The sequence below is a fragment of the Mytilus edulis genome, chromosome 3 (assembly GCF_963676685.1).
Source record: "Mytilus edulis chromosome 3, xbMytEdul2.2, whole genome shotgun sequence".
NCBI lineage: Eukaryota > Metazoa > Mollusca > Bivalvia > Mytilida > Mytilidae > Mytilus > Mytilus edulis.
In genome coordinates, this window is record NC_092346.1 from 50,576,170 (window position 1) to 50,589,430 (window position 13,261).

Sequence of the window (13,261 nt, forward strand, 5' to 3'; positions counted from 1 at the left end):
ATGATTAAAACTAAAGTATTCTGTCTATTTTTTGTAAAATACAGCCATAAATATGATTAAACATGTGATTTTCTATAATAATTTTTTTTTTTACACATGAATTACCTCCTACTCTCGAAATTTGCACATTTTATTAAAGATCTAGACCGATTGTTTTCTGGTATTTCAAAAGACACCCTAGCTAACTCGAAGTATAAGGGCTGTATAGCCAGTCTAGGTCGTATAAAACTTTCATCATCATCATCTGCTACCTAATAAGCCATGGAGTGAAGCCCTGTCATATAATACACCCGGAAGAGTATCTGCTTTTTATTAGACATACGACATCTTCACCTCAGCATAGTCTTTATTGTTTTAATTTTTGAAGTTTACTGTTTAGCTCTTAGATACTATTGTGAACACAACCATACTGTTACAGCGTGGAATTCCATGCATATAATTATACCAAAAGCAGGTCATCAAATCATAATTTCATGCTAAAATGCTTCTCTCAGTGCATAATTTTAATAGTCAAGTTGAGTTACCTATATAGCTAACGTCTATCAGCTCAGTCATAAAAGAGTCAAATTTGAAAACTAAAGAGCTACACTTGCTGGCAAAATATGATAAAACCAGTCACTGGTCCCTGTGCTGAGCTTGATTCGTTCGTGTTTAGGTATCATGAAACATTTACTGAAAATAAGGTTCATACGAATTTACATTAACGCTTTTACATGAGTAATACCTCTTTCTATTAAAATTTAGCTGTTAGAGAGGAAAGAAGATCAGTTGCCTTGGTATTGATGCCATCTCGTATGTTTTTAAATATGAATAAAGGGGTAGTCAGGTTGTCTTATACGTCAAAGAGACACACAAAAATAACAAGTGAAACTGCGAGCTACTGCTCACTTATGATACCCCCGCCGCATGTGGATAATTTTAATGGTGTAAAAATATGCAAGTGTTCGGTAAACAGGAAGTTGTCGAGTGATGAATCTGAAAACGCATCAAACGGTATAGCAGACATATTAGACCGTTGGTTTTCCCGTTTGAATGGTTTTACACTAGTAATTTTGGGGCCCTTTATAGCTTGTTGTTCGGTGTGAGCCAAGGCTCCGTGTTGAAGGCCGTACTTCAACCTATAATGGTTTACTTTTTAAATTGTTATTTGTATGGAGAGTTGTCTCATTGGCACTCACACCACATCTTCCTATATCTATTATATAAACCCTGAAACCAAATTTCAGAAATCCTTGTATTGTAGTTCCTGAGAAAAATGCGACGAAAATATTCATTTTTCGTCGCGACTAGGGACTTAATCACTGACGGACTGATTGACTGACGGACGGACGGACGGACTGACGGACAGACAGAGGTAAAACAGTATACCCCCTTTTTCAAAGCGGGAGTATAAAAAAGGTGCAACATTCATTCTTCAACAAAAGAATACATCACAAGAATATAAGTTTTGTAACAAAAATACCAAATTCGTGAGAAGTTGTGTTGAACTTGAATAGTATATAGCCAAGGCAAACTGACAAATATCTGAATGAATAAAATTGAATCGATTTATGGTATTAAACAAAACAAGAGTGCACACACTGAAATGTCTCGCCTTTTTTACTAATCATTGATATTATGTTGATAGTCCTAAGAATAAAGCTTTATTATAACTGTCACATCAACTTAACATTTACCGAGAAAACTAAACATTGACCATAAACCATGAAAATGAGGTCAAGGTCAGATGAACCATGCCAGGCAGGCATGAACAGCTAACAATGCTTCCATACAGCAAATATAGTTGACCTATTACTTATAGTTTAAGAAAAATAGACCAAAACACAAAAACTTAACACTGTGCAATGAACCGTGAAATTGAGGTCATGGTCAAATAAAACCTGTGGGACTGACATATAGATCATAAAATATTTCCAAACACCAAATATAGTTGACCTTTGGCATATAATATTAGATAAAAAGACCAAAACTCAAAAACTTAACTTTGACCACTGAACCATGAAAATGAGGTCAAGGTCAGATGACATCTGCCCGCTAGACATGTAAACCTTACAATCATTCCATACAACAAATATAGTAGACCTATGGCATAAAGTATGAGAAAAACAGACCAAAACACAAACACTTAACTAAAACCACTGAACCATGAAAATGAGGTTGAGGTCAGATGACACCTGCCAGTTGGACATGTACACTTTACAGTCCTTCCATACGCCGAATATACTAGCCCTATTGCTTATAGTATCTGAGATATAGACTTGACCACCAAAACTTAACCTTGTTCACTGATCCATGAAATGAGGTCGAGGTCAAGTGAAAACTGTCTGACGGGCACGAGGACCTTGCACGTTACGCACATACCAAATATAGTTATCCTATTACTTATAATAAGAGAGAATTCAACATTACAAAAAGTCTGAACTTTTTTTTCAAGTGGCCACTGAACCATGAAAATGAGGTCAAGGACATTGGACATGTAACTGACAGAAACTTCGTAACATGAAGCATCTATATACAAAGTATGAAGCATCCAGGTCTTCCACCTTCTAAAATATAAAGCTTTTAAGAAGTGAGCTAACGCCGCCTCCGCCGCCGGATCACTATCCCTATGGCGAGCTTCCTGCAACAAAAGTTGCAGGCTCGACAAAAAATCAAATGACTTTTTAATTATCTGGAACACCCCTCCCCCCTCCCCGTTTTGGATGATCAGTGCATTTGAGTGGGGACACATAGTTGGACCCCTTTTATCCTGGGGTGGGACCCCATCCCCTTTATAAAAACGGCTGGATCCGCCCCAGTGTAATCCCAATTTCATCTGGATAAAACCTGGGATCAATATATATACATACCATGCATAGTCCAGTCAATCTAGCATAAATTTACTCCAACCTTGAAAAAGATTTTTAAGTTTTAATCTTTATTAAGCATTATACCCCAAATATACACAGAATAAAGTCCCATAAAATTCTAACTTTAGGAAATTCAAAAGTCACAATTTTAAAATTCCTATGGAGATTTTCAATGATATGGAAGATAACTCTGCAAAAAAGCTGAAATATCCGGCTGAAATATCAATAAAAAATGATAACAAATTATAACTTATAACTATTCAACAGAATGTATTGATTCTTGAAATTTTAGTCATCTTTATAGTATAACAAGTCTGTTAAATGTTGTGTGATGCGTCTAGTGTGCTGTGTTTTGTGTCTGTGTGCTTGTCACCTCTCGCTTTCAGCGCCGCTGGCTAACAGAAATGTGAAAAGGTGAGCAGTTTGTCAGTCTCACCCTGCCAGTACATAGCCTCTCCACATCAAGTCCTATGTAGTACCTCCCCGTGGGAACAGATGGATACTGAGCACCGAAAGGCCTCAGGCATAACTACAAGGGCGACGGGAAGATGGACGGTCTCGTGAGCCTAGGAAGGCAGCCTGTCTAGGAGAAGGAAAACTCTGATTTCAAATCCCGGTTGGTGGTAACCGTTAGTCCTTTCAAGACAACCACTCCAGCTATTGGACAAATAGTGGGGAGATCACTGCCCCGGCGGAAGATTGCTGCCAAGCGACAACGGCAAAGGGCGTATGAGGGCAAAAAATGCCCCACCGGCCAGTGACCCGTATGGGGAAGGCTACATTCCAGATGCCTTTACAAAACCACCTGGAACCTTTAGGTAGGCTAATCCCCCGCTTAGAGGTTAAATCGGATTACAGAAACACGAAACGAAAATTTACAAACCTTGGATGAAAGAGAAAGAAGACCTTTACATAGAAGAAGAATGACGTTGGATGGCCAAAACCGAAAGGAAGCTACACAACTGAGACTTCTGAACTCTAAATCCGCAACAAAGATAGGAACATGGAATGTGAGATCTATGTACATTCCAGGAAAAGCGCAAACCATCGCCAATGAAATGAAGGCATATGAAATAGGCATACTAGGAATAGCGGAAGCAAGATGGAATGATGCAGGACAATCAAAACTAACATCAGGAGAAATGATTATATACTCTGGACATATGGAGGAGAACGCTCAACATTCTGAAGGAGTTGCCATTATGCTGTCAAAAGAAGCTCAGAAAACATTAATTGGATGGGAGCCAATAAGTGCAAGAATCATCATGGCAAAATTCAAGACCACAAATAAAAGGATATCATTAAACATCATCCAATGCTATGCCCCTACAAATGGTGCAGAGGACAATATCAAGGTAGAATTCTATCAATTGCTGGAAGAAACCACCAGGAAATGTAGCTCCAAAGACATCACAATCTTAATGGGAGACCTAAATGCTAAGGTAGGAAGCGACAACACCGGTTATGAACAAGTGATGGGAAGACATGGGCTAGGAGAAATGAATGAGAATGGAGAGCTCTTTGCAAACCACTGTGCAAATCACAATCTGGTCATCGGTGGAACAGTTTTCCCACACAAAAAATGTCATCTAGCAACATGGGTATCTCCAGACATGAACACTGAAAACCAAATAGATCATGTCTGCATCTCCAAGAAGTTTAGGAGAAGTTTACAAGATGTCCGAGTTAAAAGAGGAGCTGACGCTGCCACTGACCACCACCTTATTGTAGCTAATGTCAAATTGAAGCTGAAGAAACATCAAAATATTGAATCAACAGGAAAACGATTTAACATATCAATGTTGGAAAACAAAACAAAGAAATCAGAATTCCAGATAGAGCTAAAAAATCGCTTCTCAATATTTCAGAATGCAGCAGAGGAAATAATTTCAATAGAAGATCACTGGCAAGAGATTAAAAATGCTTTCACGACAGCTTGCGAAACATCAGTTGGTTTAAAAAATAGGAAACATCAGGAATGGATAACGCCAGAAACACTTGTAAAAGTAGAAAAAAGGAAAAATATAAAAAATATCCTGAACAACAGCAAAACAAGATCAGCAAAGCAATCAGCCTCAAGAGAGTATACTATAGCTAACAAGGATGTCAGGAACAGTGCAAGGAGAGATAAGAGGGCATTTGTAGACAAACTGACAGCAGAAGCAGAAGAAGCAGCCAGAGCAAACAACATCAAAGCTCTGTATGACAACATTAAACTGCTAACAGGGAAATACCAGAAAGGAAGTAGACCAGTCAAAAGCAAAGAAGGGAAAACACTCAACACACATGAAGAGCAAATGAAAAGATGGGTTGAGCATTTCAAGGATGTGCTAAACCAGGACCCACCTGTAAGAAAAGCTGACATCCCACCCTCGGAAGAGCTTTTGGCAGTAGACTGTAAAAGACCATCAACAGGAGAAATAAAGAAAGCCATAAAAATGCTAAAGAACAACAAAGCTCCAGGTCCTGACAACATACCTGCAGAAGCACTGAAAGCAGACATTGAAACATCAACTCAAATGCTATATGAGCTATTTGGAAAGATCTGGGAAGAAGAAGAGGTCCCGCTAGAATGGAAAGAAGGACACATGGTAAAGCTTCCAAAGAAGGGCAATTTAAGCATTTGTGACAACTATAGAGGAATAATGCTACTATCAGTTCCAGGGAAAGTTTTAAATAGAGTTATGTTAGACCGACTCAAAAATGCAATAGATGAAAAGCTTCGTGACAACCAAGCTGGATTTAGACAAAACCGATCATGTGCAGACCAAATAGCAACCTTACGTATCATCCTCGAACAATCACAAGAGTTCAATTCATCACTCTATTCTGTTTTTGTCGACTTTGCCAAAGCCTTTGACAGCTTAGATAGAGATGTGTTGTGGCAGTTGATGAGACACTATGGCATTCCTGAAAAATTTATTACCATCATCAGAAACACCTATACAGGAATGCAGAGTAAGGTTATACATGAAGGTCAATTAACAGAGGCCTTTGATATATAACAACTGGGGTAAGACAAGGCTGTCTCCTTTCACCTATGCTATTCCTCCTGGCAGTTGATTGGATCATGAAGCAAGCCACAGATGGCAGACGAAATGGCATCCAATGGACCATGTTCACTCAGCTGGATGACCTAGACTTTGCCGATGACATTGCATTGCTATCCCACAACCACCAACAAATGCAGGACAAACTAGAGCAGGTTGAAAAGAGAGCAGCAGAAACGGGCCTTTCCATCAATCAAAACAAGACCAAAGTGTTAAAGTCAAACACAAAGTCCCAAGCCAGTCTGATGGTTAACACCCAAGCATTAGAAGAAGTGGAATCCTTTACATACCTTGGAAGCGTAGTGGATAATCTTGGCGGCTCAGATAAAGATGTAAAGATCAGAATTGGCAAAGCCAGAACTGCATTTAACATGATGGGGTCAATCTGGAAAGCACGAAATATCACACTTAAGACCAAAATACGCTTGTTCAATTCAAACGTAAAAACCATTCTCTTATATGGAGCTGAGACTTGGAAAACAACAAAAATCCTGCTTCATAAACTTCAAGTCTTCATTAACAACTGCCTCAGGCGCATCCTTAACATCAGATGGCCTGAGAAGATATCAAACAAAGATCTTTGGGAAAAGACCAACCAATCCCCAGTTGATTAAGAGTTAAAAAAGAGAAAATGGCGATGGATAGGACACACACTGAGGAAGCCAAAAACTAACATTACAAGGCAAGCCTTACAGTGGAACCCACAAGGAAAGCGTAGCAGGGGCAGACCAAGATACACCTGGAGAAGGAATGTTGCAGCCGAGATGGAGAAAGAAGGGTACAAGTGGCACGATCTGGAGAGGCTAGCAAAGAACAGAACAAGGTGGAGAAATATCGTTAGTGGCCTATGCTCCACCAAGGGGCAACAGGATTAAGCAAGTAAGCAAGCATAGTATAACAAACAACTCTAAAGGTGTTAACTATGCATATCTTTTATCAAGCTACCATCTAGATTTCATAATCATTAAATAAATTACCATTTATAAGATTTTTCAGCATTGCTAAGGTAAATAATCTCAAATTGAATAAAACTAATAAAGCATATATTTTTCTTTTTGTGGTTTAAAGTTTCTTTAAACAAGGTAGATACTGAACAAATATAATTTACAGATATAAACAATACCAAATATTTACATTATTTTTTTCAAAATGGTCACAAAGCTAGCCAGGTACGTAACTACATGGAGGCAAATGCCTCATGTTGGTTTCAACAACAAAAAAGTTGAAACAAAACTTGGTCTTCATATCAAATTGTTTTCACGGCGAGTGTCTTATAAGAAGCAAGTTATTTTTACTCTCTGATGTCGCCGCTTCATGTTTTTTGTGATCCATGTTTCTAATTTAATTTTAGTTTACAGTGTTGATGGTCTATTGTTTGTAGTAATGTGTCTTATCTGTACCAGGGTTTGTCTTTCGTACATACTTTAGCTTACATGGATTCGGTTAAATTAAAGTAAGTCCACCAATCTCCCGGTATCAAATTATTTGGGGGAAAAACCAACACTGTATTGTCATATGACCTTTTACATTGCAGGGTTAAACTTGCATTAAGTTGTATTATGACCCTTTAATAGAAAATAAAGGAACATGGAGTAAACGTGCACGGGACTATGGCAAGCCGTTGTGGAATTTATTCCCTATTTATTAATATTAATAAATCATTTATTAATATTAAAAAATGATTTTTTAATATTACAAAATCATTTTTTAATATTAATAAATCGATTTTTTAATATTAAATAATACGCCGATTTTTTAATATTAATAAATGAATATTTAATATTAAAAAATGATTTATTAATATTAAAAAATCATTTTTTAATATTAAATATTCAGTCTGATTTTTTAATATTAATAAATGAATATTTAATATTAAATAATACGCTGATTTTTTAATATTAAAAAATGATTTATTAATATTAAAAAATCAACATCAATGTAACGTTAGCGTTTAACATCAGGCAAATCAATCATTATCTGTCAAACGCTTTAATGATGATTATTGGACAAGTCGGTCCGGAGAAATTTTGGACAGACTTTGTTTAGTTAACTCGTACCATCTTATATCGACCCTGACAAGTATTTAAGGAAAGTTTGAACTATATATTCAATGATTATAAACCATTAAATATTAAAATTTTAATTGAATTTTCTTTTAAGTGTTGCTGAATTTGAAAAAAAAAAATCAACCCTACGGAGTATAAGCTATAAAGACAGATTAAAAATACTCAAACTACCTTCTCTTACTCACAGAAGGCGAAGAGGTGATATGACACACGCTTTAACATTTTTTAACAATCTAAACATAGTGTCACATTCATGACATTCATATTTACAACTGACTAAGTTCTCGACCGATTTATTAACTTGGGCCGACTTAGGCGAGATATAGGTATCTTTTTATTAGTCGAATATGACACGGAATTTCAATTTTTTTACATTCCAATATTAGTAATAGGATTTACATAACCTGGAGTCTGGACTAAGCAAACACACAAACTATTAGTCCCATGCATACCTTATTATTTCTATCCAAAAAATTGACATGTCTAGGTTATACAAGTAGTACAGTGACATGATATTTCTTCATTGCAATATAAAGAATAAAGAGATGCTATGTGGTAACCTATGATCTATTATAATCTAATTGTTGAATGTCCTATAGTTCCAACAAGTGCTTGTTGAATGCACTATAGTCAACTTAGTTTTCTCGTTTGAATTGTTTTTACATTGTCTTATCGGGGCCTTTTATAGCTGACTATGCGGTATGGGCTTTGCTCATTGTTGAAGGCCGTACGGTGACATATAGTTGTAAATGTTTGTGTCATTTTGGTCTTTTGTGGATAGTTGTCTCATTGGCAATCATACCATATCTTCTTTTTTATATTAGGTATTTTTAGTATTTGCTTAATTTCCCATTCCCAATATATTTTTTTTCTCATCTTTTCTTGCTGGGCAAACTAAGAGATGTCAGCAAAGGTTAATGGGGCGCCGGAATCTTTTAAATGTTGCTACATGATAATTCGATCAATGTGAAACCAAGTGGATATGGTATTAGTTTGAAATACACACCGTTATCATCTTTATAACTTACATGCAATCGTAAAAATAAAATTGATAAAAAAAAGAGTTTTATATGGTTTGTTTGTATAATGCTGTAACATCGCTGTTCAAGGTTATATATATATCAGTATATATATATAACCTTGAACAGTGATATATATATATATATATGTGTGTGTGTGTGTGTTTAATTTTTAACCCGCCACATTCTCAATCATGGTGTCAGCCGGCCAACTCAGCCTGAAGTGCAATATCTAGGCATTACAATCTCTTCAGATCTAAAAAAAAAAAAAAAAAAGAAACAAACAATTTTTTCCTGTCTTGCAACAAGAAGTTTGCACATTATCATCCTCAAAATAAACAGATGAAAATCTAACCAAGTCAGATGGAAATAAATTCTGAACTCTGTTGACAACTTTGCATGATTTTTTCACATTCTTATCAACTGAAGTGGAAACTGGTTTTTCTGGTTCAACAACATGAACAGAATTGACACTTTTACAAACTTTATTGGGACAATTAGCTCTGATATGTCCAACAACCGAACAATTGAAACATGTTTTAACTTTAAACTTCCTATAAACCAGCTTTTTAAGAACTTTGACAATTTGATCAAAACCAGACTTCAAACAACTAAAATCTAAACTTTCTTCACTTTCCTTAATTTCACATTCAACAGGTTCAACTGTCAAATTAAAAGACTCAAACTCTGTAGCCAAAAATATAGCATCGTCAAAAGTTGCAGGATGCTTAAAATGGACAAACTTTCCCATTTCCTTCTCTAACTTTCCAATAAAAAGATCCGTAAAATAAGTTTGCATACTTTGAAAATTATCTGGATATGCACGATGACATAAAAGTTTGAATCTATGTCCAAAATCGAACACAGATTCATCTGACAAAATTAAACAGCTATTCAGTTGAAATTTATAAAAAGCTATCCTTTCCTTAGGATTAAAGCGTTGCACTAATAAACTTTTCAAAAAATCATAGCTTTGCAACTGAGTAGGAGTAAGAAGACGTAAAATAGTTCGTGCTTCTTCTCTTAAGTTTATTACTAACTGAAGAGCCATTTCAGATAAATTCCAGTTATTCCAAAGACTTACTGCTTCAAATTGGATAAAATAATCTTGTACATCAGCACTAACACCGTCAAAAGTACAAGGTTTCTGTTCAAACTTTATCATTTTTAAAATCAAAAATTGAACAAAATCAAAAATAAATGTAATAAAAATATTCAAACCAAAACTGAGGGATCAGGTATCCTGGTCACGGCACCATTTGTAACGGAGGGGGTCGGTGACGACACCTCCTGGGACGTGTAGTGGCCAGTACTTCGCCCCTATTCGACCATTGGGATACCTGATATCAGATTATGGCTGAACAACAAACAATAAATCAAACGAAACTATATTTTATTCACAAATGTACAATAATTGCATTAAACAGTCGGATAAAACAGGAGTCAGAAAACTTTCTTAAATGGAGTTCAAAAATAAAGTAATTTCAAATGTAAAAATGAAAATAGAGTGTTCCCAGAGTTAGTCTTTTAAGTAAAATAAAGTAAATTTGCTTCGCGTTGTGTTTTAAAGTAGTAAAATTGCACCAAAAAAGGGGTGACTAACTCTGGCGAACTGCACCGAAGTGGTGGCTAACTCTGAATTCGGGTGGGCTGATGAGTCCGGCGAGTATTTGGAGGCCTGTGCAAGGCCGACTCCGACTGAATATCAAATGATATCCTAAACTTGTCATTAATCAGGCTAACTTTAACAGAAAAGGTACTGAAGAAAAGTTGAATAAATGAATATTCTTAAAACATTATAAAAACATCAAAGTTAAATACTAAAACAGTTAAATTAACATTCTTTACTTTTATCCTACTATATTTAAATCAAATTTAACTTAAAATAAACATTTAAATACTAAATAATTAATCTGTCCAAATTAAGGGGAATTAACCTAGGCACACCAAGGCACATCTATTACAATTTGTTATAACTCTCTAGGTTTTACTAGTTTGTGTTATGAAAACTCTGTTCTGTTTGATAATTGGTTAATTAAGTCATACATGTATGTCTCTTTTGGAGGGAAATTCTATTGTTTGGTTAGAATAGGATTTATTTTGAGCTTGTGTCTGCTGTTCTATGATATAATTTGTATTCATATTTGGTGGACAGCTTAATTCAATTTTTGTAAAACATAAGGTCAGTTTTCTCAACTTATTGATACATGCAAATGTGATAGAGTTATATATATAGCAAAAACATACAGTAGCCATATTTGAACTATTTCTAATTCCGATTAGAAATAGTTCAGTTACTTATTTTAATCTAAGTCTTAAATATTTGCACAGTTTTCCTATAGTTGTGTTATAGAAGCTTTAAGTCTCATGTTTGAATTAGAGAGAAAATGTATTTTTTGAAGTCAAAATGATTGTGCATGAATGATAGATATATTATTTTAAAGAAGTACTTCCATGAACTCAGAGAAACATAGGCCAATCCAAGGGGGGGGGGGGGGCGGGGGCTGGGCCCCCCCTGTTGTGGGAAAAATTTGGTTGATTATATAGGGAATCACTGAAGTATGACTGGAGTGGCCCCCCCCCCCCCCCCCCCCCCCAGGTCAAGTTCTGGATCCGCCACTGAGAATAATATATATCATAGATAATAAATGATAAATGTATTTGTACATGCAGCTATATTATTAAACTTTTGAATTATTTGAATTTTGTAAATGCTATGCAGATATAATTTAGTTTATTAGAATTATTTTGGTTATGTTTATATTTTGTACAGGACCAGAATGTTGATGTATTAATGATCTGGTGATGTTACTGAATAATAGATGGACCTTTGTCAGGTTTTACAATATACATGGTAAGATCAGTGTTTTCAATTATTTTAGTTAGTCTGTGTACTTCAAAGCGGAGTTATAATACATGCTGGAAAGGCATCCATTATGATCTGATGAACAAAAACGTTATAGAAAATCAACAGTTCAAGGGAACAAATGAACAGATACATTTAAACTTACTTATAGAATGATTTTTTAAAATTTTCCTATCAAGCCACACCAACAAAAAAGTCAATGTTGATCTCTGGTGTCGTGCAAAATTCAACTGTATGATGTTGTAATTTTGATTGTGACGTCAATGACATGCAGCCCATGTTTTATGGGAAGTAAACTATTCAAAGCCAAATAGGAATGTCAAATTAGAATATATGTTTTAACAGGCTTAGTATGTAATTTCGCTATACCATAAATGCTTTATGTACTAATACAATGTTGTTAGTAATTTTTATACGACTGCAAAAATTAAAATTTTTGGGTCGTATAGGTATCACGTCATCGTAGTTATCTGAGTCGTAGTCAGCGTTGTCCAAAGACGAATGATTTCTGGATAATAACTTTAGTATAAGAAAATAGAAATCAATAAAATTTGAACACAAGGTTAATAACCACTAACCGAAGGTTGGGATTGATTTTGAGGGTTTTGGTCTCAACAGTTTAGGAATTAGGGGCCAAAAGGGTCCAAAATTAAACTTTGTTTAATTTCTTCAAAAATTGAATTGTTGGGGTTCTTTCATATGCCGAATCAGATTCTTAATTTTTGGTCGTGTTTTCCAATTGGTCTACATAAACAACATATTTGTAACGTTCGGAGGACGTGTTTTTCAACAGACTGTCCAAATGGGAACAAACTGTGCCCCTCTACTTGCCGACTTATTTCTTTATTATTATGAGGCTGACTTCATGCAGGAACTTCTTAGGAAGAAAGATAAGAAGTTATCAATATCCTTTAACTCTACTTTCCGCTATTGACAATGAGGGTCGGTTGAAAACAAAACTTTACGACAAAAGAATTGATTTCAGCTTTCCAATTGTGAACTTTCCAGTTCTAAGTAGCAACATTCCAGCAGCACCTGCATACGGGGTATATATCTCCCAATTGATGCGATATTCCCGTGCTTGCATTTCCTATCATGATTTTCTTGATAGAGGGTCACTGCTCACAAGGAAGCTATAAAACCAAGAGTTCCAAATGATGAAGTTGAAATCTTCCCTTCGTAAATTTTACGGACGCCATCACGAGTTGGTTGACCGTTATGGAATAACCGTTTCACAAATGATATCGTATATGTTCCTTACATCGTAACTACAATCCCCTTCCCTTTCATGAATGTGACCTACCGAATTAGACTATTTACCTGATTTGTAATCACATAAGCAACACGACAGGTGCCACATGTGGAGCAGGATCTGCTTACCCATCCGGAGCACCTGAGATCACCCCTAGTT